Source organism: Phasianus colchicus, chromosome 1, assembly GCF_987193195.1.
Source record: "Phasianus colchicus chromosome 1, bPhaCol1.hap1.1, whole genome shotgun sequence".
In the NCBI taxonomy this organism is placed as follows: Eukaryota; Metazoa; Chordata; class Aves; order Galliformes; family Phasianidae; genus Phasianus; species Phasianus colchicus.
The window spans coordinates 100,493,843-100,520,099 of NC_143436.1; the positions used below are offsets into that span (position 1 = coordinate 100,493,843).

The 26,257-nt window shown below is 38.8% G+C and overlaps 2 long non-coding RNA genes across 3 annotated transcripts; one reads left to right on the forward strand and one right to left on the reverse strand.

The window, feature by feature from the left end:
* Positions 1 to 421: 421 nt before the first annotated feature.
* Positions 422 to 6,130, reverse strand: LOC149919902 (uncharacterized). The gene is made up of 3 exons (XR_016463750.1): positions 6,093 to 6,130; positions 4,910 to 4,995; positions 422 to 689 (listed from the first exon to the last, which is right to left on the reverse strand). It is a non-coding gene; the product is annotated as an uncharacterized LOC149919902 (long non-coding RNA).
* Positions 5,800 to 26,257, forward strand: LOC149919903 (uncharacterized). Of its 2 annotated transcripts, none has more exons than XR_016463748.1 (3): positions 5,800 to 6,292; positions 20,711 to 20,886; positions 24,783 to 26,257. It is a non-coding gene; the product is annotated as an uncharacterized LOC149919903 (long non-coding RNA). The 2 variants fall into 2 exon arrangements; XR_016463749.1 differs by lacking the exon at positions 24,783 to 26,257 and adding an exon at positions 23,847 to 23,980 and having other exon boundaries at positions 5,801 to 6,292.

The following is a 26,257-nucleotide window of genomic DNA, read 5'->3' on the forward strand; positions in this document are numbered from 1 at the left end:
TTGGTGAGTTTCTTTTGGATGAGGTACTTGAACAAGTGACAAAATGAGTGATAAAACAAATGATATTATTTAAACAGATAAAAATAATGTAATGTAACAGTAGCAGTTGAAAAGAAATGAAGCACCATAGCATAGCAATGCTTTGTTTTTGACATTTTCTGTGTAAGTTCTGGTTTATTTCAAAATCCGCTACTAGTCTTAATCTTGAAATAGAAAACAAGAGGAAGGATTCAAATGTAAACAAAATATTTGGATTTAAACATTTTGGATAAACTAATTGTTTTCAGAATTTAATTTTGCACAATATTTGGAATATGTTTCTGCTTTTGTTCCCACTTAATTCAATATGAATATTTAATATGATCTTTTATATGTCAAAATTTTTCAATCCTGACATTTTTAATGGAATGGAAAATCCATTTTACAATTGACTTTAATTTGTGTGCTTTTGAATTGTTGTATCAGCTTTTGGCTTCTTGTTCAAAATGTCACTTAGTGGTGGCACTCTTCGTTCTTGAAAGAACGACTCTTACAAATACACAGTACTTTTAAAATACCGAAGAGTGGGTGAGCGTTGTTGGCGTTCCCTCACGTGAACCAGCTGCGAAGAAAGGACACGAAGACGAAGCAAAGCACCAACCAGAAGGCTTCTACATGGTAAGCTCTTCTCTGTTTGCACTTGCTCTGCTCTGTTATGATGAAAGATAGGTCAACAGAAATCAGCTTGGTGGGAAACTGTTGTCTGTGTCAGGCTGGCGAACATCAAACCGGGGCAGTACAGATTAAGAGCTCGATGCAATTTCATCTTGAAAATGACTAAGTCAGGACTTGGAGTGATTGCTCTGGAAAGCAGAGGTTCAGCTAAAACTAGCTACAGTTGCCAGTAATGTATTGATTTAGTATGCCAGCTATAACATTGATTATCTTCTGTCTGATTCAGCCTTCTTAGTCCTATCTACTGGAAGTGCGGGAAAGCCTCTCTCACAAAAAATGCTTCAGCTTTTCTGCATCTTCCCACCAAATAAACCCCATACAAGTTTAAAGAACATTTTGCTATAGTCAGAGCCACTTCAAACAACCAGAGCTTAATGTTTTTGAAGTAAGGTTTCCAGCAAGGGTTCCACATATTAATAAGGTCAATTGAGGGCACACCTGCAAATGCAAGGGTATTGACTAAAGGCAAGTTAACCTCTCCGGGCATGATCTAACCCATCTAATCCACTGCCCTTTTCCCCTTAGTAATCAGGCAGTTGGACTCCTAAAGGAATTTGTTTTAATATCTTTTGCATTATGGACTTTTACCTCCTGATGTTACTATAAGTTAGATTTGCTAAACTGAGCATAGTATTTAGATCATTTTTAAAAGCTAATTGTATTTCTTATGCTAATGAATTATTCATAGTATAATCATATAAATCCACTCTCCACACTGATGTTTTATTCTGCCTACTAATCTGAACATTTTGCATTTTCCAGGTTTTGATCTAGACACGATCTTTGATATTGACCTATCCACAAATATAGGGTTTATGTTACCCTCAATGTTCTGTTTTTCAAATGCAGCCAAACAGCACACACATTTCATTAATACGCTGAGAGACAGGCTTTATCTCATAACTCCTTCTCTACCAAACTCTCTAGCTGTTACTTATCAAGGACCTCCAAGAGATTTTGTAAGAACTGGTGTAGATATTTCTGTAGGCTAGCTACGATATCTATGTACTCAGATCGTAAGTCCTCCCATACAGTTTTCTCTTCTAATCTTGGTTACTCTTTCAGTCAGAACAATGCATCCAAAAGTCCCAGGAAAGTAATAGGAGAGGAAGGATATTACCTTGATCTAAAGAACAAAGCACTGGCAGCTGTATAATGCTAGGGGCAGAGTGAACATCATCATACTACTGACACAATGTATGTAACCATTATGTCCAAGATTTGTTCCTCCCTTCACCAAAAATAGTTTATGCCTTCACATTTTTCGTGGGCTTCAATCATCAATAGTTTAAAATTCAAATAGTGAAAGATTTCCTTTTTTACTCCTGAGGATTTAGCATTGTATGAGAAATAGTGAAAAGTTAAAGTTGTGTTGAATGAATAATTCTGTAGAAATTTTACAAGTAATCTATTTTAAGATGCAGAGTTTTTGTCATTTGGAAATCCTAGTACTTGCAAGTTGTCTTCACATTCGTGAGGATTCCTATTTAAACTACTTAATTATTAGCAAGCTGGTGGTTAAAAGATACTTAGAATGTTGCACCTTGTTGAAGAAAGAGTATTCCTCAATAATATAAGGATAGGATAATTTTGATGAATAGTGAGATTACAGCCCAAGAAGATCCTACTGAAGAAAGAGGATTTCCTAAGGGAAAATTTCTGTCAGAAGCTGAGATATGTATCTCCAATGAAATGGAGAAACAGAAGTGAAAATTTACCTCAAGTAACCTGAGAAATCCTGACCTGGTGTGATCAACGGGAGGCTCTTACTGACTTCTGAAAGTGAAAATCTGTTTAGGATGACAGAGAATTCAGCATTCCTTCTCACAAAAGGATAATAAACCCCAAAGGGACAAATCTGTAGGAGATTGGAAAGATACAACAGTTTTTCAGCCTAGCTGACTGAGAACTAACCATTCAGCACTTAAGGCTTTTGCTGCCTCCGACAGGAAAGTTTGTGCAGAGGTAGAAAATCCCACTGCCACGCAGCTGGCGAGGTGTACAGTATCTGATGCAAATTCAGCTAACAGACACAGACTTTATGATCATGCCTATAACCAGGGGGCTGTGGGAAAATGTTAATTATTCTGAAGGAAAAAGTATTGCCAGAGGCCAACTGCTGTCTGAATTGATAGAGTAGCTCCAACATTGTAATCTCAAACAGTAGACTGGCAAGACTACTTTTAGCAGTTTTATCTATCTCCCAGGTGCCTCAGGTACACCTCATCTGTGGTGAGGAAAAAGTAAAATTCCAGTAATAACTATACTGGCTAAGAGGTTGGCTGGAGGAAGGCTATCTCTGCAGTGTGCTTGTAAACTGTCTTGGGGTATAGACTTTGTCTCAGTGGTGCTATGAACTATGTGTGCCCTGTGAACTTGTACTGGGTTTGAAATTCAGTCCCAAATCTCTCTTATTTATCATCCCCATAAGTAACAGGGGTCTGCAGAGAAAAGAGGGAGTGCAATAATAGTAGTAAGGCTGCACCTCTGTAAAGGAGGAGTCTGTTTTGTTTAAACAACTTCTCCTGCAGAAGGTTGATGTTTAAGAAGAGCCTGGCTTGATCTACAGGTCCCTATGGTGTATTACTGAAGAGGTATGGCTTGACAGTCAAGTTCGAAGCCTGACATCATGCAAAGTGTAAATACTGTTTGATTGCAAGCTGGAGTGCTTTCTTTCAGCAGAGAGGGTAGTTCTATTTCCTAATTTTTCATAGTTAATTCTGCCCTTTGAGCAGTTGTGTCATAAGCAGCACAAAACAATTGAGTGTCTATTTTAATAATATGGTTTCTCTAATCACTGAAACAAATGAACCGAAGTAACTTTCCATTTAATTTTGATCCTTATCTTCCATCTTGTTTAAACTTTCTAATCCTGTGCCTTTCCAAAATCAACAGCCTGATGCCTAAAGGAACTAAAATTCATAGACATATCTGGATTGGAGGAACTTATCTCCTAAAAATACCTGTCATATTAGTAAGCATAAAGTTATACATGCTTGGAGAGTACACACTTTTACAGGAAAATTCCAAATCTTTTAAAATTTAATAAAAACATGTATTTTGTAATAATGTTTCCCCTAATCTTATATTATGAACTCTTGTAAAGAGCTAGATGTGTGGTAATTAGACTAATATCTAATCTAATATTGCATCATTATTTTAATATATGACAAAAGTTACTTGTTACATTTTCTTCTGACATTTCTGAGGGGCTTGTTTATAGGATTTACGAAAGGAGAATGAAGAGCCATGCAATCAATGGCTTTGTAGCTGAGAGAGAGTCACCACGAGGTCACTGTTCGACAGATAAATGATGAATTTTTAAGGGTGATGCTTTATTCTGTAACCTTTTGACTTTTAGAATTGCCCTTGTAACAGACGGCTGTGAGCTTCAGCAAATAAGTGAAATGTGAAAAACAGAAAACAAGGCTTATTATCTGACCCACTCCTTAGGAAAAGCTCCTTTTGTGTGCACACTGAGCCTAAGTAAATTCTTGAATTGAGATTGTTGTTTTCTAACTAGCATCAGAAAATAAAACTCACGTCATGCCAAACTCATCCTGATGAGTAGGATTCTTCATGTTTGTGTAGAAGATGCACAGTTTGACCAGGATTGTAAGGTAATGTACAGTAAATAGGGGATGATGTTACAGATCTTGCTGACAGGAATAATGTGATTCAGCCTCTAATGACTCAGGGTTTTAAGAAGTGTTTTGGAGTAGATTTCAATTTACAGTTCTCCTTTGAATTGCACTTACTTATCATTAATCCCTCCCAGCTGAAAGCCTCTCTCTTACACCTCAGAAAAGGATAACATCTTGCCAGAAAGAAATGTGGATAATGTTTTTGCTCAGAGAGATAAATATTCACATGCATATAATAATGTTCCAGATGCCAGAGATGGCTTCTCTTTTGAAGTGCCTCAAGCAACCCTGGGCCACCCAAGGTGATGGCCAGCCCCTCCTCTAATAGCCCTGCCAGGTGCTGGACCCCTGGGACAACGGGCCCTCTGGCTTTCTTCTAGCATGTATCAACTTCAGCCATTTTCAAAAACAGCCCATGCTTTCAGTTTGTCCCCACTTTAACCTGCCCACATCTGAACGCAACTCAAACTTGAATTTCTCTTCTAGAAACAGGGAAAGCTGATGACTGCTAGGGAATCTAACAGGGCTTTTCTGCTTTTACCTTCTCTTACCTGAGTCTCAGCACTTGTGTTCCCAGTGCAGCTCTGGGTCCCCTCTGGCCTCTCTGCCATGTCTTTCACACTGGTGCCATGTACATCTGTGAGAGGTGAAACAGGAACTCCTTGTGACATTGCCTGGTATTTGCAACACCCAGCATCTTCAGTGTCCAGTATTTTAAAAAGTCTGTCCTTGCATAGGGAAAGAAAGCATGGGAGCCAAGATCTCCACAAAAGCAGAGCAGTAGCAGGGAAGACCAGACTGAAATGGACCCTTAGTGTTCTGCAAAGCAATTCTGATATTTTTTTTTCATCACTGGAAAAAAAAAAAAAAAAACACCAAAACTTCACACATTGAATGTCCTTGCAGAGAATGTATTCCCTTCCTCCACTAATAATTAGGAAAAGACAAACTAGATACTCCCTAACAAGCTAACTAATTTTATAGAATCAGAGTTGTCTAAATAGGAAAAGACCTTCAAGACCAATTCCAACTATCAACATTGTCTGCTGAGTCCTGTGACTAAACCATGTATCTTAGCTTCATGTCCACGCACTTCTTAAATACCTCCAGGAATGGGGACTACACCACTTCTCTGAACAGCATGTTCCAATGCTTGACTATTCTTCAAGTGAAGAAATTCCTCCTGAAATCCAATCCAAACCTCCCTGGTGAAACTTGAGACCATAGACTCACAGAATGGCTTGGGTTAAAAGGAACTCCAAGAATCATCAAGTTCCAACTCCCCTGCCACAGGCAGGGCCACCAACCTCCTAGACTAGTACCAGACCACGTTGCCCAGGGTCTCATACAACCTGGTGCAAACCAAGTGCAAACCAAGTGCAAAACCTCATTAGGTTCACATGGGCCCACATTTTGAGTTTGTCAAGATGGCATCGCTTCCTTCTAACGTGTCAGCTGCACCATTCAGCTTGGTGTCACTGGCAAACTTCCTGAGGGTGCACTCAAGCACATCATTGATGTCATTCATGACATCAAAGAAGCTCCAATCCCAGGACAGACCCCTGGGGGACCCTGCTCATCACTGACCTCCGCTGGACATAGTGCCATTCAACGCAACCCTCTGTCTATGGCCTTCCAACCAATTCCTCATCCACTGAATAATCCAACCCTCAAATCCATATCTCTCCAATTTAGAGATAAGGATCTGGTGAGAAACCATGTCAAAGGCCTTACACAATTCCAGATAGATGACATCGGTTGCCTTCCCTTTGTCTGCTGATGTCATCACTCCATCACAGAAGGCCACCAGATTGGCCAGGCACAACCTTCCCTTGGTAAAGCCATGCTGGCTGTTTCAGATCACCTGCTCATCCCTCATATGCCTTAACATATCTTCTGGGAGGACCTGTTCCATGAACTTCCCAGGAACAGAGGTAAATCTCACTGGCCTGCAGTTTTCCAGGTTCTCCTTCCTCTCTTTCTTGTAAATGGGACTGATGTTTCATTTTTTCCGGTCCCTATGGACCTAACCCAACAGCCATAGCTCTCTAAATATGATTTATAGTGGCTCAGCAACCACCTCAGTCAGCTCCTTTAGAACCCTGGGATGCATGTCATCTGGCCCCATAGACAATTTTCTTGCATTCTATCACTTGAGAAAAGAGAAGTACAACCCTACCAGCTGCAACCACTCTTCAGGTTGTTGTAGAGAGCAATGATGTCTGCCCTCTATCCCTTTTCTCTAGACTAAACAGCCCTCGTTTCCTCAGTTGCTCCTCTTAGTTCTTCCTAACAGAAAGACCAAGAGCCTTTCAAGTTTGAACTGAGACCTGTCATGCTTCTAGATGTTAGCTGGACCTCCAAGCCTCCTGGAAAACTAGGGAATTGAGTTAATGAAAAAATTGCGCTATAGGCTGGGTTTCTGCGCTCCCAACCTTAAAGCTCTGTGGGCTGCTAAATCTGTACTAGTGCATACAGAGGGACAAGTCTACAACCCGTGACTGTAGAAATCTGGGTTCCTTTGGAGCATGCAGGCAGGAAATAAAGCAGTTTCCATTGGTCTCCTGTTTTTGTTATTTGATGTTGGTGGTGATGTTTTTTTTTTTTTCCCTAAGAGAGGTTCATCTAAATCCATGTATTTCTGCAAAATATTGTGCTATTGATAACTTCATGTGCTAATGGAAAGGCAAACCAAAGCCAATTTTGTTTGGAAATTCCCAGACATCTTTATGCTTTGTTTGGCTTAAGTTGGAAAACAAGTAGCAACATCTGCAAAAGTAGAGACCAATTTTTGAAACCCTAGCCACGATAAGGATGCCTCAGTTTCCCTATCTGTAAATAGTGAGTAATTCTTCTTACATGAATACTGTGCTTCCCCAGTCTCATTATTATCTGAGGAGCCCTTGCAAGTCATTAAAAGTGCAAAAAACTTCTCATGCCTGCAATGGGAGATGCGTTGCTTGTGATGCTCTGTGAATCTCCAAACCTCACTTGTCTGACTTAAGACTGTAGTTTCACTGCTTTGATGTCTTTGGGAGATAGCTCAAACTCCCCAGAGTAGAAAATCAAGTTGAAACTTATTTCTTTCATGTGGTGTCTTATGAATAGGTGCTGTGGGTGTTACATTTAAGTATATGAAGCTTGTACTTCTGTAAAATACCTTTAACACAGTCTGTGTGGGTGAGAATGATTTTGATTTGCCTGTAATCTTTGATTCTCTTGTTTTTTCCACCGATTATGTTCTTCTAAGAGGAGACCATGTGAATGGGCATTTGTGAAAGCTGAGAAGGTTAATGTTCTGTTTTCAAGAGGGATTTGATTCCTTCTCTTCTGTCCATAAGGGTTAAGTGGTTATACAGATAATTCAGATTCTGCAGGAAGAGACTACAATTACAATCAATTTTCCCTCCATCAGAAAGTAAAATTTACTAATCTGTCAGCAGCACTGATTCAGAGATCATCTATGATTTGCTCCTAAACAACATGAAGACAGAGAAAAGGAGCATTCCTGTAATGCTTCTAGTTGCCCAAATCTCTTTAAATTCTCCAATATGCTGATTTCTTTTAATGCACTATAACTCTGTCTGTCTGTATCTTCAGATTGTAAATGCAAAAGAAATGTACTTCTTTCTTTTCTGCAGATTCAGCTCTCTTCCAAACTCTTCTGACGGAGGTCTTTGGGCAATATGGTATATAAATATTTATTGCTCTGACATAGAAAAGAGTTTATTTCTCTTCCCAGGGGCATTGGCCCCATGAAACATTATGAGTTCAGAATATTTTACAAGGTGGTAACTCCACTACCAGTTCCACCTCTCATCTTTATACAGAAGTTGAACATTACGTTTTTCCTCAGGGAGGCTGAAGTTTTCTCATACTTTCCTAGGGCATGTTTTTCTGGAGTCACAGAGACTTTTCTTTACCAACTAGAAGAAAAAAAAAATCACAGTGCCAACATATTAAATGCCAAGTATCTAAATTTGACAAAAGTGAGCAAGCCATCTTAAAAATCTATTGTAATGAAGCTTGTAGATACGTAGAGCTCTGTTCCACTATATTTCCAACCAAGTCAAGCAGGTTTACAATAGAGAGGCATTTGCTTCAAGAACCAATGGCTTCTTTCTCACTAATGAAGTACTTTCATGTAGCTGTTAGTGTTTTGGAGACTAGCTCCAATTACTTCTGGGTAGGAGGCAGTGGTTCTACACTCACCTTAGCAAGATGAAGTTTTACTGCAAGGAAGGCAATGAATTCTGTAGTCATTGCTACAGACTTTCTCTGATTCTATGGCTTTAAATAAACTCAGTGGGCCACTGTTTTCTGGCATGCCTCATAAATCTGCCTATATAAATCTCAGTACATTCTGCAATCTATTACTCATGTCCATATTAGAGACAAAGTAATTCTCTTTGAACCTCCACTGCTGCCAAAAAGCAGCACATCATAATGCAGAACAATTCCTTCTTCATGTTATGTCCCCTTTATTTTTGTGTTTGACCCTTGCATTTATGTGGTGGGGAAAAGTTTGCAACTTCTTGTTTTCTGGATAGTTTCTGCAAACTTTCTGAGCTCAAGCAGAATGTGAAGTCACTTTGCAACACTTCATGAAGTGAATAATATCTCTAGAATAACCCATTGTAACAATTCTTTCTCTTTTGTTATATACCCTGGAGCAAATGTGTGGCCAGTTAAAATCAATTTGCTGCATTTGTGGGTGAGTTCAGAATGTTTGGTTTCTTATGCAAGTTTTAAATTGGGTTTTTTTGCATCTTTGATGCAAAGGAGCACTTCTCTGTAGTCTTTGGAACAAGCTTTCCTTGAAGGTTCTTGTCCGAAAGGCTTCTTGCTCAGGAAAAGCAGGAACTGCTGCTCAGATTTAATCTCTTCACTGCTGGGATCCATTTTGGAAGACTAGGCAAACCTTCAGACATTTGCCTTGCTTGGGCCATTGTGCTTTCTCTAATTAGAGAGGTAGTTTGAGTTATCTTCTCATTGCAGCAATTAACACTTGCAGCCCCTGCCAGAAAATTTTGTAATGATTCAGAAAGAGCATCCAACTGCACAGAAAGCTGTAGTGTTCCAGTACTTCTTTGTCAGAGATGAAAGTTTACATTTCAGCTAGGATCAAGCTGCTCCAGAAGGCCATTAGGCCATCCTTGCTCATGGTGTGTCGTGTGTTGCATATTTATGTTACTCAATAAATAATACATCTGATTTTCACATCTAAGTATACTCCTTATAGCACTGTATTATGGGTGGGTATGTAGACAAAAAGCATCATAACAAAGGCAAACTGTTGACTACTCCACTTAATCCTGTGTAAATGAATCTTTCCTGTAGCAGTTTGTCCCAGTGAAATTCACCCATTTGTCTGCCCTGCACACACTGAGACTGCATGTAGCAATTCTAATGCAGTTTTCCATGTTTAATTAAAGAACCTAAGGAGGAAAAAAAAAAAGTTTTTACAATTGTTGTATTGTATTTTAATGCTAGACAGCTTCCTATCTCCCACAGTTTCAAGAGTATAACTTAATGTGAAGTAGTATAAGCAGAGGTGGGCAAAAGAGCAGTTAGTGTATTGCTTTGACCCCCTGGCATGCATATGGCTGATAATCCACATGAATGTTACTCTTCTTTTCAAGAGATTTTAAGGGGAGTCAATTAAAATACACATTGCAGTTGTCCTGCTTCTCTGTGGATTGCCTTTTTTTCAGTCCCTACTTTATGTCAGACCATACTTTATCTCAATTGTGTCACCTTTCAGGGCAGATATGAACCGTGATTAGGTGTATGCAGCAATAGCCTTCTATTTAGACTCGTTTACACATTAAACTATCCAAAATGCAAACACACAGCATGATTTTTATACCAAGCCATTAGGCTGCATCACTTTTTATTTTCATTTGTTTCAGTGGGGGTTAAGACTATTGGGAATCAGCTTAAACTAAATAAGGTTAAACCAAATTTAAACTTGACTAAGTGTTTGCATATGTATTTGTATTGTTTTATCTGGATTGTTTAAAAGTCTTACGGCTCTCTTTTGTGGTCAAGGCTTCCATTAATCCTGTGCAATCCCACTGAAGTCTGTAGACATAACAGAGAGCAGAATGTGGCCTATGACACTGTATTGGCAAAAACATCTATCCGAGAAAAGGAATTTTTCAAATAAATTCTGCTGAAACTGAAACAAGCAATCATTTGGTAGATAGTGTTCCGGAAAACATTAGCCCTCAAAGTGATGAGTAAGTGAAAACAGGATTGTAACAGAATCATAACCAGTGCTGCTGAAATTTGCCAAATACATAGCATTTAATAATGCAAAGTGACAGTAATCTTGAAATTTGAATATTTGAAAACTACCCACGCTCAAAAACAGACAGAAGAATAATGGGGCAAACTGAGATAACTCATGTAAAAATTCTACTGGTTTGTATGGAAAGAATATACCTCTAGATGAAATATTATTAAAAGCCCCCATCTTAGAAGAAGCTGAGTGATACTTATTGTCTAACTTTATTTTAAAAATAAATCCTCTGCTTATAAAGTAGGCAATGAACTTTGTAAATTCATGAGTTGTATACTAAATATTCCTAAATATCTAGACCGTGTTCCTAAAGCAAACAATGGCAAGCATAAGGAAGAGCTTCACCAGTCAAGTCAGACAAACAAAATATGGATTAAAGTTTTAGCAAGTGGGCTAGAAAGAGCATAGGTCTCAGCCCAGCTAGATTCCAAAGACAGTAGTAAGACACTTTAATTATGTGATTGATGTGGGCTTCAAAAGAAAGCACCAAATCCACAATGACCCCAAGGTCACAAGCATTATCTGAAGGATAAAAGAACTACCACAAATGGAAACTACCACAGATGACACCTGAGACCTCTGCACCAGTGAACTAATCAATAGCAACTCAGTTTTGTCTGTGTTAAGTTTAACAAAATTTGAAGCTACCCATGATTAAATATCACAGAGGCAATTACACAAAACATCAAACTTCTCTGTAGGCTCTGCAGGGACTGAGAGGATATCCGAATATCGTCTGCATACAAATGACACAGCAAATAGGGTGGCTGAATAATGTTAACTAAGGGAAGAGTATAAATAGAAATCAAAATAGAAAGCATGAGACAATCACAGCCTTCCTAAAGAATGAATTCCCTTCAGCAGAAGTGAATTTTGTCAATACTTATAAACAGTGAAGACAAACTATGGTTCAAGTTCCCAAATGAAATTAAATAAAGGACTGATAAATAGTCACTGAAAAATCAACATTTAGAAAAACAGAGGAGCTGTTAAGGATTTTGACTATTACATTCACCTTCATTAACACTTCTAGAAGCAGGAAGTCAGTGCCTGTATTTCATTAAAAAGGAATTGCTTAAGCTATGTAGAGGTTATTAGTGATGCGCTTGGCCTTTCTCTATAGACAACAGTAATGTTGTTGAATTGCAATAGTACACTAATATGGGAAGACAGTAGCTGATCGATGATATTGTCTCTTGAAAGGCAGCACTGTAATAATTTCCAGCATCTTGCCTACCTTTGGAATTAGAAAAAGAAAAGGCACAGAGAGCATTATAGTAAGGTTCTTGTTAAAGAAGGAAAAATAACTTTGTATGTTCCTTCAAACCAGATGGAAGCTCAACTTGACAGGGACTAAACCATAACGGAAGCAAGAAGACCAAGTAAAAGTCCTCAAGAAGAATTTACAGAGAAGCAGCAGCAGTGACCAAAAAATTTAAGCCATTTTCAAAAATTAACTTGAGATTTAATGACTGAGAATTATAATTAAAGCAAATTTAGCTGTGTCCTTAACACTTGAACATAAAGCTAGTACAGCTATCTGGAAAAAGAACACAAATTACCTAGAAAAGGAATTTTAGATCATCCATGCCTTTTTCCTAGCCTGCGTGCATTTCTTCACTGTGTTAGTGAAGGATCTGTGCCAAAAGCAATCACAACAGAATATGGATAGAAGATGAAAACTTAATAGATCTCAAAGGGTTTGCAAGGAAGAGCATTGGCAGAGTTCAACAGAAGGCAATGTCAGAGACTATAGCTTAAAATGCTCTCTGGAAAAAAAAAAAAAAAATCAGAATATCAGCTACCTAAATAGAAATGTGTGTCAAAGATGAGGTTTGGGGTTGGTTTTTTGATCTTTTTTCTTTTCTTGGAAGGGCACAGGGAGAGTGTTAGAGAAATCTAATAGACCCCTAATACTAAATAAAGAGAAAATGAATGCAAATGTGGTTGTTCCTAAAAATCAGAACTGCAACTCTTGTTTTCTAATAAATCAAGGCAGGAGGAGGGATCAGCCATGGAAGATATGTTTTCTCTGTCACCTTGATTTAACAGCAAAATTTGACCTCTGCTCTTTAGTTCAAAAGTCTGGGCCTTCTGTGAGCTTACATAATTAGATGTCAGATGTAAGGCAATAACGTAATGAAACTCAGGTGTGGATTTACCAGGACAGCCAAGGGGGATGTGACCTCTTTCACTCCCCCAGTATCCTCCTCTGCTCTATTCTGCTTTATGTACCACCACCTGCTGGTTCTCTGAGTCCCTGTGTCTACCCTTGAAACAGGGCAATGGGTTCCTGGTGTCTATGGCTTTCAGGGCTGGGATCAGGTGCAGGCATGGGCTCAGAGAGGCTGGTTTACTCACAAACCCCTCCCAGCTCCAGGCGCCCATTTACCACCATATTCCAAGCATTGCAGGAAAATGTCAAGTGCTTGTTTTCCATCTCTGCTGCTATGCTTGATTTCTATGGGGATGAAATCCAGGAAGGTGCACAAGCTACGAGAGTACTCAGCTTGCTTAGGTCAGCTATAATCAGTGCTTGCAGACATTCAGTAATGGTGAGCTAAAACTTCAGTTTTAGCTTGAATAATATAAAATCCAAGAAAAAGAGTAATTATTTATAAAAAATAAATAAATGCATTTTTTTTTGTGTCAGATGTGTTTTGACAGCAAAAACTGAGAGAAACCCATCCTGCAATCCTCCTCTTCAGAAGCTCCTACACATAGGAGTCTGGTTCTTATAACTACTTGTAAAGGAATCTAAACTTGCATCACCTCCAACTCAGGGAATATTATATACATATCCTTATTATAACTGTATAACTATTATAACTGGTGGACCACTACTGTTGCCTATATTTTTTCATAGCATTGTTGCTTTGTTTTCTATTTTGGCTGTTTTATTTTATTTTGTTACAATATCAAAAATTATAATTTTTTGTTTGAGTTAAAAAGAAGGTGTTATTTGACTGGAAAGGAATGATTTTAGATTAAAAATGAAACAAAACATCTTATGAGGAAAAATGACAGTGTAGTAAACAAAAAGTCTCAATTCAAACAGCCCTGAGCATGAGCAACAGAAAAGAAATTCACCTGTCCACTTTGGCAGGGATTTTCTTAACTCCTTTGATTTTCTTAACTCTTTGGAAAAATTAGTCTCTTCTTCAACTCTCCTTCTGTCTATGTGACATACAAAAATAGCTCTTAACTCTTTCCTGGAAGCTTTGCCAGGTCATTAACTCTTTTATAAGGTCTCAAGCTTTCTACAAGGCGTAACATGTAAAAGAGAAGCTAGTATTTCACATTCTCTCCCTACCATTAGTATTACACGGATAAAATCTGTCATGTCCCCAGAATGACCTTCTCTCTAGTTCTAGTTGGTATTGCTCTGCTTTATGACTAAATATTATTTAGATCAGAAATGTGTAAACACAGGTACTTATACAACACTTCTAAATTTTTTGCACATAATTTTCATGGCTCTAGCTTTAGAATTTACAGACACATAGGTTTCAGAAAGTTAGATTTAAGTGGAACTATTTTGTAAATCCAGAAAAAAAAATCTATTTGTTTTCAGCAATATTAATGTTTTTATGTTATATCCATTTTAGTAGTCTACATATATATCTTTGATTCTCTGTCCAAGACTGGTGATTTAATTACTCTTCAGTGGAAGCAGTTGATTTGAAGCAGATCCTATTTCTCTCTCTTTTTTTAAAAAAAATATATTTTTAGGTTTTCATATTTATGGGAATAAATTCTTTGTAAAAAAGTTATTTTCTTGAGCAGAGTTCTCTTTGGGAAAGACCATGTACCAGTTCAGATGCCAGTCCCCAGCCTTCTGACAAAACTATCACTCTTATAGCAAAGGATGCAAGACCAACACTTTGTACATTCTCTCTGTCAATAGCAATTCACAGTCCAACATAACGGAAGCAAGCAGCATGAAGAACTGAAAACTCACCTGGAGCTGTATTTTCCCTTACTCGTAAATTCAGTTTGAGGATGACTACTGCCATTTCAAAAATGCCGTAAAAGGACTAGTCTACTACAAACTCATCCCATCAGCTCAGATACAGTGAGAAGAAACTGGTACAATACTGTTCTGTATCAGTATGGCCAAAACAGAGTCGCAAGGTTTTTGGTTCTTCCATTCTTATTCGCTTTTCATCTGAAGTTGTTGCCAACTCTTCATGGCAATCTCCAAGGCCCTGTGGCATCTCTTTCTTTTGGACATTGACATCAGGGTGGTGGCTTTTGTGTTTACAAGCAGCAATTACTGCAGATGCCACTGCAATCTATCCAGAACCAAGACCAAGGCCAAACCCCATTGTATCAGACACCTATACATATCTCTTCTCCTGGAAAAAGACTGACGTTTTCCTTTATTGTCTTGGAGAAGATTCTCGGAACAGACTGTTTATTTTTTTGTTGGCCTGTGCTTCCCATTTTTTGCCTCTTTCCTGATGACTTCCCAACACAGCCCACGGTGAGCAGAAAGTTTATGCCAAACCTCAACATAGCCACATAATTTGCCCAGTGTTGCCAGGCATGGATACACGCTGTCACTGCTATTTCTGTAGCTGAAGAGAAAGGCAAAAATAGCTCATGGTATTTGTAATGCCAAGATTCCCGGGGCTTTTTGGCCTGTCAGTGGCATGGTACTTTTTATGAAGCAGTTTCCTGGGTCAACAGTTGACCTTGGAAATGGAAAGCTGGCCCCGACTAAGAGAACTGCCCTAAAATATTCCTGCTGTGCAGCAGGGCTGGTGTTTCTGGTATGTACAGGGCAGACAAGCAGGGAGCTGTCTAGGATACCAGTGACATGTGCTGGCAGAAAATCACCACTGCATGCTTTTGCTAATTTGGCTGTGCTTTGTGCTGATTTCTAAATTGGCTTAAATCTGTTTTGCCTGGTGATCCAGCAGGTTAAAACTCCAATATCCGCATCATGGAACAACAGCCTGAGATGCTGCTTGCAAGAGTTCTCAGCAGCACCAATATGCTGACTTTTAGAGGATACTTTATTTTTTTATATATGTGATACATGTACCAATCTCCTATTCTTCAAATAACACATAGGACTACCATAGAGAAAGTGATATCCTCCCTAGTATTTAGGTTACTTAAAGACTCCATGATAGTCATGTCATTTTTCCATTATTGAATCTCTCAGTGCTTCACTGTTTGCCATAAGGTTTTGAAATACTGCAAAAGAAAGACTCTCAAGCTTCAAAGATGTCTTTTTTCTCCAAAACTCACTTCTGTTCCAGTTGAGCAAAAAGTGTTAAAGTTTACTTGTTTTCTTTCTTGTGCATGTACATCACGTATACAAATTATAATGATTTTTAACCTTATCTTAAAATATTCCTAAGCAATAGAACATTCAAATTATATAATTTCACTATAATTAAAATGGAAAATGCAAAGTAAAATACTCAAAATTTGGCAAATGACGCAATCAAGGTTGTCTACACAATCATACCTTGCCTTGTTAGTGCATATGCATTCTGGCACTACTTGAAGAAGTTGCTAGAAATTGAACTTTCCTACAGCAGCAGAATTCTAAGAACCTGGTAACTTGCAGATCAAAACAGAATTTGCAAGGTGAACAGTGATTTTGTCATCTCTTAATATTGAAGATTGGGTCTGCAGGACTTCGGGGGAATGAGGGCAAGGTGCTGAGAGAAGTACACCTTGAATTTTTGTATGCTTGTTACAAATGCAGTATTAATTACTCTGATGAGGAAAATAATAATATTGCTTTGACAGTGCTATGGACCAACAGGTTCCAAAGTCTGCTATACTCCAAATAGGACTAAACGGAATATGATGGAATAGTTATGTTTTAAATTTGTTATTTGTAAATTTTTTTTATAGAGTGATGGTATTTTAAGCCAGGATTGCCAGCAAAATGCATGATAGCCAATAAAGTCTAGCAAAAGTGCCTTCAAATCAGAGTTTGAAATCAACAGGATCCCGTTCAGATCCTTAAGAGAGCTTCATCCACAGAAAGATACTTGGGCTTACCTTAAATCCTAAGTCTTCTATTCCTCATTAGACATTAAGGATTATGATTGCTTATTAGAAAATAATGGTGTACTGAATTCATTCTGAATGGTTTGGATGCATTGCACCCTCTAAGCCAACCTGAGAAATCAATGCAGGTCTTGTTGTGGTTTTGAAATACAAAAAACTAGTACTTCTGAGTTGCCAGTATTATGCTTATAACCTGCAAATAACAGCTTTAAAAATAATAAGGAAAGTTGGCGGCGGCTAACATGGAACCTGACAGCAAAGTGTGTTTCTCAGTGTGAAACGTTTGTACTTCTTGCATTCAAGTGGATTATGCTTGCACCATAAACTTGAGGCAACCAAGAGCTCCCATGACCTACTAACAGTCATGCAAAACAAAGAACTTGTATAGCACAACAAATTCCTGTCTTCATATTTTCCCCTTGACAATAGGGCCAGGGAGTTCGAAGTCTTGTGCTGCTTGCAGGGTTTTTCATGCAAGAGTTATCCACAAGGGGCTGCTTCCATAAAATTTAAGATCCTTATAGATAGAGAAGTGGTTGAAAATAATCTCTAGCATAATTGAGAATCAAGTTTAGTGTGTGTGTTGCAGAATACTAAGGTATAGAAGTATTTAAAAACTGAAGGTGGGAATAAATTTGTGTGTTGAATTTTGAGCATGTCCCTGTTCCAGGAATGAAAACCAGGTTTTGTCAGGTTGAAAATAAAGTGATGACCAGTATAAAAAAAAAAGTCAGGATGTCTCAGAAACTGTTGGCCAAATGCAATGTAATAAGTATAGCTTCATTATGAAAGATGATATGCAATAATGTAGAGAAAACCTGGCTCATTAGTGTAAATAGGAAAATCCTTATTGATCTATTATTGACAACAAACGGTACTAAGCATATGAACCTCTGCTCAGTTGTGTTTCCAACATTCACCAAGACTCAGTAAAGTTAATCACATTCATCAGATTCAGCTACTGCTTTATAAACAGAGAACAGAACTGGTGCTAATGTTGTAGCTGATTTTGTCCTTTTTATGAATATAAAGAGATTTTCCTAAGTTTATATGCCACAACAACAGGCAAAAAGTTACTCTGTTATGTATTTTATGGCAAATATCCAACAAAAAGAAGGCCATAGAGGTAAGAGAGAACATGCTGGGTCATGGTCATCGCACATCAAGGCAACATTAATGGCAAATGAGAGCTTGGATACAGACATGAAGTACAGCAGGGGATATAAAATACTTATGCTCAGAGGGTTGTGTTTATGAGTAACTCTTCTCAAATACGAGAAGCAGTAGTAAAAGTGGAATGGTACAGGTCTCAAATTCCATCAAATAAGGTGAAGTAGACTAGCCTCATGACTGATTGAAGAGGGAAAGTGTACTTCACATGGGAAGAGGCAAGGTATGTCAATGTCTTGTTACAAAGCAACATCAGGCAGGGCAGAAATCATTTTGAGAACAGGGGCACATATTGATGTTTTAACAAGGAGGTGAAGCCAACACTGGAAGAAGTGATGGCAAAGTTAAAGAGGTAGGTTAAGATGAACAGAAGCTTCCCAAATGAAAACAAATGAGGCAGGATCACATTTGTCAAGGTTGAGGAACACGGCTTGCAGTAATTGAGATAAAAAAAGCAAACAACTTAGTCAAGAATTATGGAAGTGGGATGGGTAGAGCGTGATCATATGGAGACAAATCTGGCAGAAGAAAAATGAAGTGGCAAATATAGTTATAAAGATACTGATTCCTTTGAATTGCCATTCTGTCTGATTAGATCAACTTGGCCTACTGGTAATGAAGAAGTTGGCAGTGCAACCCACTAATTCATAAAAGACTTCTCTTGAGGTTAAAGAATTTGAATCTACATCCTGTATGCAGATACATCTGAGGGGGTCTGACTTCAGCAAGGACCCTGTGAAGCTGATTTATGAACTTTGCTGTTCTCTCTGACAAGAAAAGGTCAGCAAATATTTGAACTGGATTGAAAAACTCAGAAATTTATAAAATATCATCAGGAAACCAGATTTTTGTGGTTGGAGATACTTGAAAAGCTGTGATCCTATGATTCAGTCTACTCAAAGAGAACTGTGAAGAATAATGTGTGACAATTTTTTTTTCAGTATGTCTTCAATAGACTTAAAGATTTAAACAGTTGCAAGCTAGAAGCTTGTTGAAAGTGTTAAATGAGCACATAGCAAATTCCAGCCTCTAACTATCATTTGTACACTACTGACTGTCAGGTTCTGATCTATTTTGTTTCTAACTGTAGTAGGGTCAGCAATCCACTCAAACACAAGTTGATCTGAGTGCATCAGAGCCAACTCTGAACATCTACTGAATTTCACTGTAAGCCTTCAATTAAAGGTGTGGGCCAAAGCAGCTTAGTGACTAGAACATCCATGTACAGTCCTGCAAACCCAGAATAATGGTGAATGACTAATTTATTTCTCCCTCAATTTGGACAAGGCAGATTGTGGAAGGTAGAAAAGAAATAGAAGCTCTGAAAGATTCCTCACTTGAATAGTATCTAGGTGTCTGTTTTTTAGTTTCACATGCTGAACTGATGCTCTTCAAAATTGTCTTACAATCATAAAATAACTTGGGTTGGAAGAGACCTCAAAGATTATCCAGTTCCAAACCTCCTGCTGTGAACAGGGCTTTCAGCTTACTAAATTTCATTTATTTTTAGTTTATGTTCTTACATTCACATTATGGAGGAGAATGGAATACGTGATATGCTAGACAGAACATTGTGCTGAAGAATCAGCAGCATTCCCACTAAGAAATGTCCCGCAGTGAAGGCATGAACATTATGACAACATGTTGTATAACACCACAGCCTGAGGGCTCCCAAAACACATGCCCTTGAGAATTTCTGGGACCAAGGAAGTCACTGTGTCAGAGGACGAGGCTACCAGCAACAGCTTGTGACATATTTGTTGCAAGGAGATTGATATACTTTCAACACGAGTAATATTTTGCTGCAGAGCAGGCATGTTTGTGACTAGCTGGTGAAGCTGTGGGTTCAGAGTGTGGCCATATGAAAAGTGCTTGTGGAAAAGAGTGCAGAGGAGAGTCAGAAGGGAGACTGCACTAATCAGCATTTATGTTTGCACTGAGGGAAATCTCCAGAGAGCTAAGGGCTGGAATGCTTAGTCCTCTGCACTTCCTTCTTCGAGGCTGCTTATTCCTAATAATTACTAATTACACCGATGAAGAGAACAAAGATACGCTTCCAAGTATGATTGTAAAATCAGTGCTTGAGAGCTAACTCAATGGGCTTGCAAGGACTTCTCTGACTTCTTACTAGGAAGTTGGATACCTCTAATTCACTTATTTATGGTGTGATCCTTAGGAATTTATGGGAAGTAAAAAGGGATAAAATATTAACCTTACAAGAAAAAAGTGCTGGGATTAAATAGTCATATGACAGACACGTATGGACTGTCTGCTTTATGTGGAAGCTTATTTCTAGTACATGTGTATATCTAGAGGTTTTAACCACAATATCTTTTATTTATTGTGTGAATTATGAATAATATTTTCTTGTTCTTTATACAACTGCAAGGCAGTAAAAGAAAAGATAGGTAGGGAAAAGAAAGAAGAAACACACTTTAGGAAAGGCAGCTGTAGTTTATAATGTGTATTGTATTTACTATTTCCAATTACTACAGCTGTTTTCCTTAGTCCTTAAGAGAGGGTACGCATGCCCAGTGTTTCCTCTGAAGTCAGTATTTGCTATTTCAGAATTTCCAGTGAAAAACTGAAATGCTAAACTTAGCTGCATTTCTAAACCAAACAGACACGTATAACCATTGGTTTAGTTTCTAAAAGTCTTTTGAGTAGTTTTGGTGTTAGACCGTTGAAAATAACTGCAACTAAAGCCACTGAGAGAAATAAATAAATAAATACACAAACAAATAAATAAATAATAACACTAAGTAAAGCAGAATAAAGAAAAAGTATGTTGTTTTGTGCATAACAAGCACTCCCAGCATGTTTCATATGTATTTCTGGGCAGTGAGATGGCTACAGACGTTGCTGGGCTGAAAGTTCCTGGTGCATTCCTTGCCAGAGAAAGGGAGCAGAGGGAGTTCTTACTCAACATGTTGTTTGATCTGGCACCCAGGAAGAGGAGACAGCATCAGAAATGGTACAACGCTTGCCTTTTAACGCTTCAGTACGAACTGCGTTTTGGTGAGATATTTTTGTCACTCTTTTCTCCCTGCTATTTTTTCCTGTTAAGGCTCTTGGATCATAGTTCTCCAAGGCAAAGACAATCAGTTATCCTGTATCTGCACAATGTCTAATACAATGACATTTTGAATATAATCTAATATTTAATTTACTAAAGTATAAATTATACTACTCTAATAAATTACACGACTGCAACAAATGTTATGACTGTTGAGAAACATCCATTTTTTCTGTTAGCTAAAATTCTTGTGATCCATTATACTAGTTTATCATACCTGTTATTTAAAACAATTCACAACAAATATGATATGAAATTTTGGACAAACCCCAGCCAATCTTTTTGTGTTTTCTGACAGCAAAGAACTGTTTCAATCTTAATAATCAAATAATATAATCTGTTTCTACAACATAAAAAGCTAAATCAAATGATCTTCTTTATAGTATTTGAACAAACAAAACAGTGGCAACAACAGCAAAAAAAAAAAGTTGAATAGGTCTTTAATAAGCAGGAGGGCTTACTGAGCTCAAAAACTTAAGTTTTAGAATGCTGACCACCTACCCTCCCCGTAGAAGCAGTTAAGCTGAGCCTTTAGCAACATTCAAAGAAGCAAGCCATAAGTGCCTTAGTTAGAATGCAACGTGGAGCTGCCCTCAACACTGTTTTCAGTATGATCTAGAAGTAGACTTGGGCCTAGTGTGATCAAGGTGATTTGCTTGGTAGACAGTGAAAACATTCTTGTACCTCAGCAGCAGGCAAGAGAGCTCACCTGCCTCTTTCCTCTGCTGGATGTGTTGGTCGTGTGGTCATTTTCTGGAGAATTCAAACCCACCCTCGCTCACTCAGTCACTATGGGAAGTGATCCTCTTCTGATATTTTTATAGCACAAATACACACACCGGGGCAATCCTATCAAAACTAGGCATCAACAATGCAGGGAGAACAAATAAATTGAGCTATAGAAGAGCTAAGACTGCTGTTTCCTGTGCTTCATTGAAGTAGATGTGTGAGTATCTATCTCATAAAATATGCTTATGTACTTTGATTTTTTCATCTTGCGCTCACTTGTCTGCAATCTGCTTACCATGACAAAAGTCACCAGAGACGCAAAGTGCTGTGATAATGAGAGAACTGTAGGTAACTTCCAATCAGTCCCCTGGGGCATATTTGGAGTTTACTACCCATAGGTTATAATGGTTTCTCCATGCAATTGCAGCTGACTCTACATTTCTCCTACAGTAAATATATGCAACCATTGAAAAATAAAATGCAAGTTTACCTTAAGGGAGTGCTGAGCACATCTCTCTTTGTATGCCTCATGTTTATCCATCTAGAATCTTGCAATCTTGGGAAATCGGAGTATTGGCTTTTGTTATATTAATCTCTCTGTTGGAAGCAGCCATCATTTGGCTATTGTAAGTTTTGTGTAATTAGTAATTTATGGCCCCTAATTTTCTCAGATACTTTCTGCAGCTGAAGCTGCAAATTACATTATGCCAAATATTAAACCTCTGGAGGTAATGTATATAGCTTTTCAAAGACCAAAATTATACCTCTTGAGGGAGTTTACTTCTCTAACAAATGTTCATTAGGAAGGATATCTTTGTATGCGAAGTGCTGGCATAAATTACAATATAGGAAAATTAATAATTAATGAGATTTTTTTCATTATATTTTTTTGATCATCATTATATTTTCATCAATTAGTATATGAGTGTGTTACTTAAGTAATAGCCTTGCTCCTCAGAAGATATGCATCTGAAATGACTTCTTTGGGAAAAGTACAGGTTTAATTCCTTTTGAAGTCTGTTACATGTTTCTTTTTTTCTGTGGTTATTTGCAAGTTGCCCAGGATACCTCCAAGTAACACTTTATGCAGGACACAGGGACATGAAATTCTTTCAGCCATCTCATGACATTAACATGAAGTTATCATTCAATTTTTCAGCAGAAATAGGAATGTGTTTAACATTTCTTTTCATTTTTTCCCCTATTTTAAATATCCCTAATACTATGCCAGAATTAAAGCCAAAAGTTAACATCATACTAATGGGGTTAATGTATGGTCAAAGTCCACTATTTTTTTTTTTCCGTTGGAAGAGCATTTGTCATTATTCTTGTTGAATAAAGACAGTCAGTAGCAATATGTTGCCAGCTCACAGCTCTGAAAATAAAAACCAGCCTGATCACACAAAACTAGATTAGTGTAGTTTTTTATTCTAAGCAGGTCAGGCTGTCCAAAGAGGTGTGTTTTATTTGTGCTTACAAGAGTGATGCTGCTGCTTTGCAGTGCAAGGAGTACATTTGATGTGCAAAGGCTACAAGTAAAACTCCAGCAATGTGACAGTTTATTCTCTACATTGATTCACTGCAGCTCTATTCCAGCTCCATCCCAGATGTTTTCAGTGGTGTTACATTGCCTTGACTGGGCAGAAATGCAGTGATGAATGAGCCATACTTTTCTCCAGTTTGCAGTGAGCAGCAGTGAATTTTTTAGGTAGCCTGTTAAGAGACCTCTGTTCCCTGGCACAGGAAGACAAATGAGGATGAGTAGGAGCCAAAAGGAAAGGTAAAACCTCAGAAAAAAAAGCCATCTGCCCTCTTCTCACCTTCCCACTGAAGTCTTCTGGTAGCAACACCATGTGCTCTGCATTTGGCAAGAAAGGATTAGCTACATATAAGAGAGAAACATTCTGCAACGCGCAGTTCCGTCCTAGGAGATTGCTAGAAAAGGAGTGCAAATTAAGGCTGCTCCTCTCGCTTTCTATGCTGGCTTCTGCCCAGAGGGAGAACTGGGAGAGACTGAGGTACAGCTGTGGCACTGGGACTCAAGGATAGGATCGATGTTTGCAGCCTCAAGGACATAAGGATGAGGTGTCAGAGTACCTTAGCAGTTCCCAGGGAGTTCCTGTGACTCTGAGAAATCCTAAGGTCAACTGCTTTAAATTTTGTTGCCTTCCAGGGGCTGACAAATATCACCCACAGAACAGACACCTGCTCAGGGCTAACAGCAGTGCTGAGACTTCTTCACAGTTCCTGAAGTCAAACTTACTTAACTCTGAGTCCATCTTTATAGAAAACACCATTCACAAGGAATACAAGCTGCCGAAGGGGTTTCAAGAAGCTAATAAAGTTGCGTGTGCTTTTTACAGCTTCAGCCTCAGTTTGTCCCTACAGAAAAACTGATTCATTTGTTAATGCTGTGGGACATAAAGAGGGCTTGCTCTGCAGAGGGCTTGTCCTGGGGCTGTGCAGGAGGTGACAACAGGGCACCCCGCTCTGGTAGGAGCTGTGGGGCCAGGAGAGCATTGCAGTACCTCCCTCCCCAACCAGCCCATCCCACAGCCCCAGCGAGGTGAGCAGGGCTGTGGCAGTGGTCAGAGTGGGCAGCAGCCTGGTCTTCCCCAGGCACTGCTGCAGGCCCCAGCCTGGCCAGAGCTGTGTCATAGTAGTGCTATGTGCAGCAGGACCCAGGCTGGGAACCCTGGGGCACCTTGTCTGCCTGTGGAAGAAGGTCTCAGTGCTGAGGGAAACAGTATGTTTTGGTTAATCCAATGGAGAAGGGGTACTTAATTAATTTCTGCTGAGGTCTGTGGGGAAATTCTTCTAAGGACTGTTAATTCTTCTCTGAGATCAGCAGGAAGCAACGTTCTGGTTTCAGCTCTGCCTTTGCAACTTCCAGCCACTCCTGGGAGGGCAGGGCGATGGTTAGAAGGACTGGATTGCCTGCGGAAACAGTGAGGTCTGGATAAGATGTGCTTGGGAGCTGGGTGAGGGACTGCTGTTTGAGTGGCAGCACTGTACTGTGTCTTCGGAGTTATAATTCAAAGTTACAGTTTTTAATTGTGAGAGCACAATTAAAAAAATAATGGTTTGTTCCTTGTTATTATTTCTCCAGCAGAAAAATGAATTAGCAGGTTCCCCCTTGCCTCATACCTGCACTGTCAACTACCACCATGATTTCCTGGCCCATCAGCCGAGCTGCTGCAACTTGTTGTGAAGCCACTCTTTGAACCCAGTCAGTGAAATCATCCATTTTGGGAAAAAAAAAAAAAAAAAAGAAAAAGAAAAAGAAAAACCAACACAGAAGGAAAAGGTACTGTTTCCAGAGCACACAGGGCATAACTGAGCACTTAAAAACCATAGTGCAGAAGCAAGAAGCTGGAAAGCCCTTCCAAAACCTTGCTGTTGGAGCAGCCTAGTTCAGATGCACCCAAATCACCACAGAACTTGAAAGCAATTCCTCTAGATCATCAATTCACTGTGGATGTGGCACATTTTCCATTGTAAATCCCAATTTTGTCTTGTTTTTCACCATTAGTGGGCTTCCACCAAGAAGTACAGAACTGTAGATTCTGGATGTATGCCTGTTTTGAAACAATTCATCTAAAGCAATGCAGATGTTTCCAAACACAGTGGGAGGGCAAGGGGTATTGTTTCAAACCTGTAAAACTGTCCTAGCCACCATTCATTTGAGGAGGGCTGTAAAAGCAAATTTCCCCCGCCTTACACAATGCTGATTCACACCCTGCTGAGGTGCCAGAGGTCAATGTAATTAAGGCATGTATATACAGAAGGCCATAATAAGGTTACATGGGCAACATTAATTCTGGCTTTTCCTAGCTTTTGCATGTTTGCTTGAGCAAACATTATCTGTATTTCTGTGGGCTACTGGAGGGATTTTTGCTGCTGTATCTAAATCACCTAGTGTTTTTTCCCTCTGTCTGTCTTCACTAGCTGTGCCTGCCTGTTTTAGAAATATCGTGTGAAGAGAAAGCAACTGCTTTAACTGCAACTAAACTTTCTCCAATCTCATACAAGATTATCTACATATCAGTTGTGCTCAAGGACTGCAGTTATTAATATAGCTAGTGATAACCGATAATGCTGCCAGTTTGATTTGGTTGGTCTATTACACGAGCCAGCCAGGAGCTAAGCAAACCCCGCCAACACTGCTTTTGATCTAATGCAAAAGGTGAATTTCAGACTCATAAAAGTCTAGGGGCTAGCATATACCTAACTGATACTACCTAACTGCTTGTACTTGGTAACTGTGGAAGTAATGGAAGACACTACATTTAATTTCTGATGCTGAACAATCAAGAACTGTTACAGGAATATGGAAGACATGAGTAAAGCAATTAAGATAAGTGGAATGGCTTTCATTGCTTGTATCAAACAAGTGAACTGCTCAGGAAGATGGGCCAAGTTGGCGAACTTGCTCAAAATAAATGACCGATGCAACTTTCTATGTATGCTTACTGTAACTCCTACACTATGGTAGCTAGATTGGCTAATTGTCAAAGCACTGATGTGGCACACTTCCACTTACTACTTCAAATAAGAGCATTACTTGTTTTAAGTGAAGTTGAA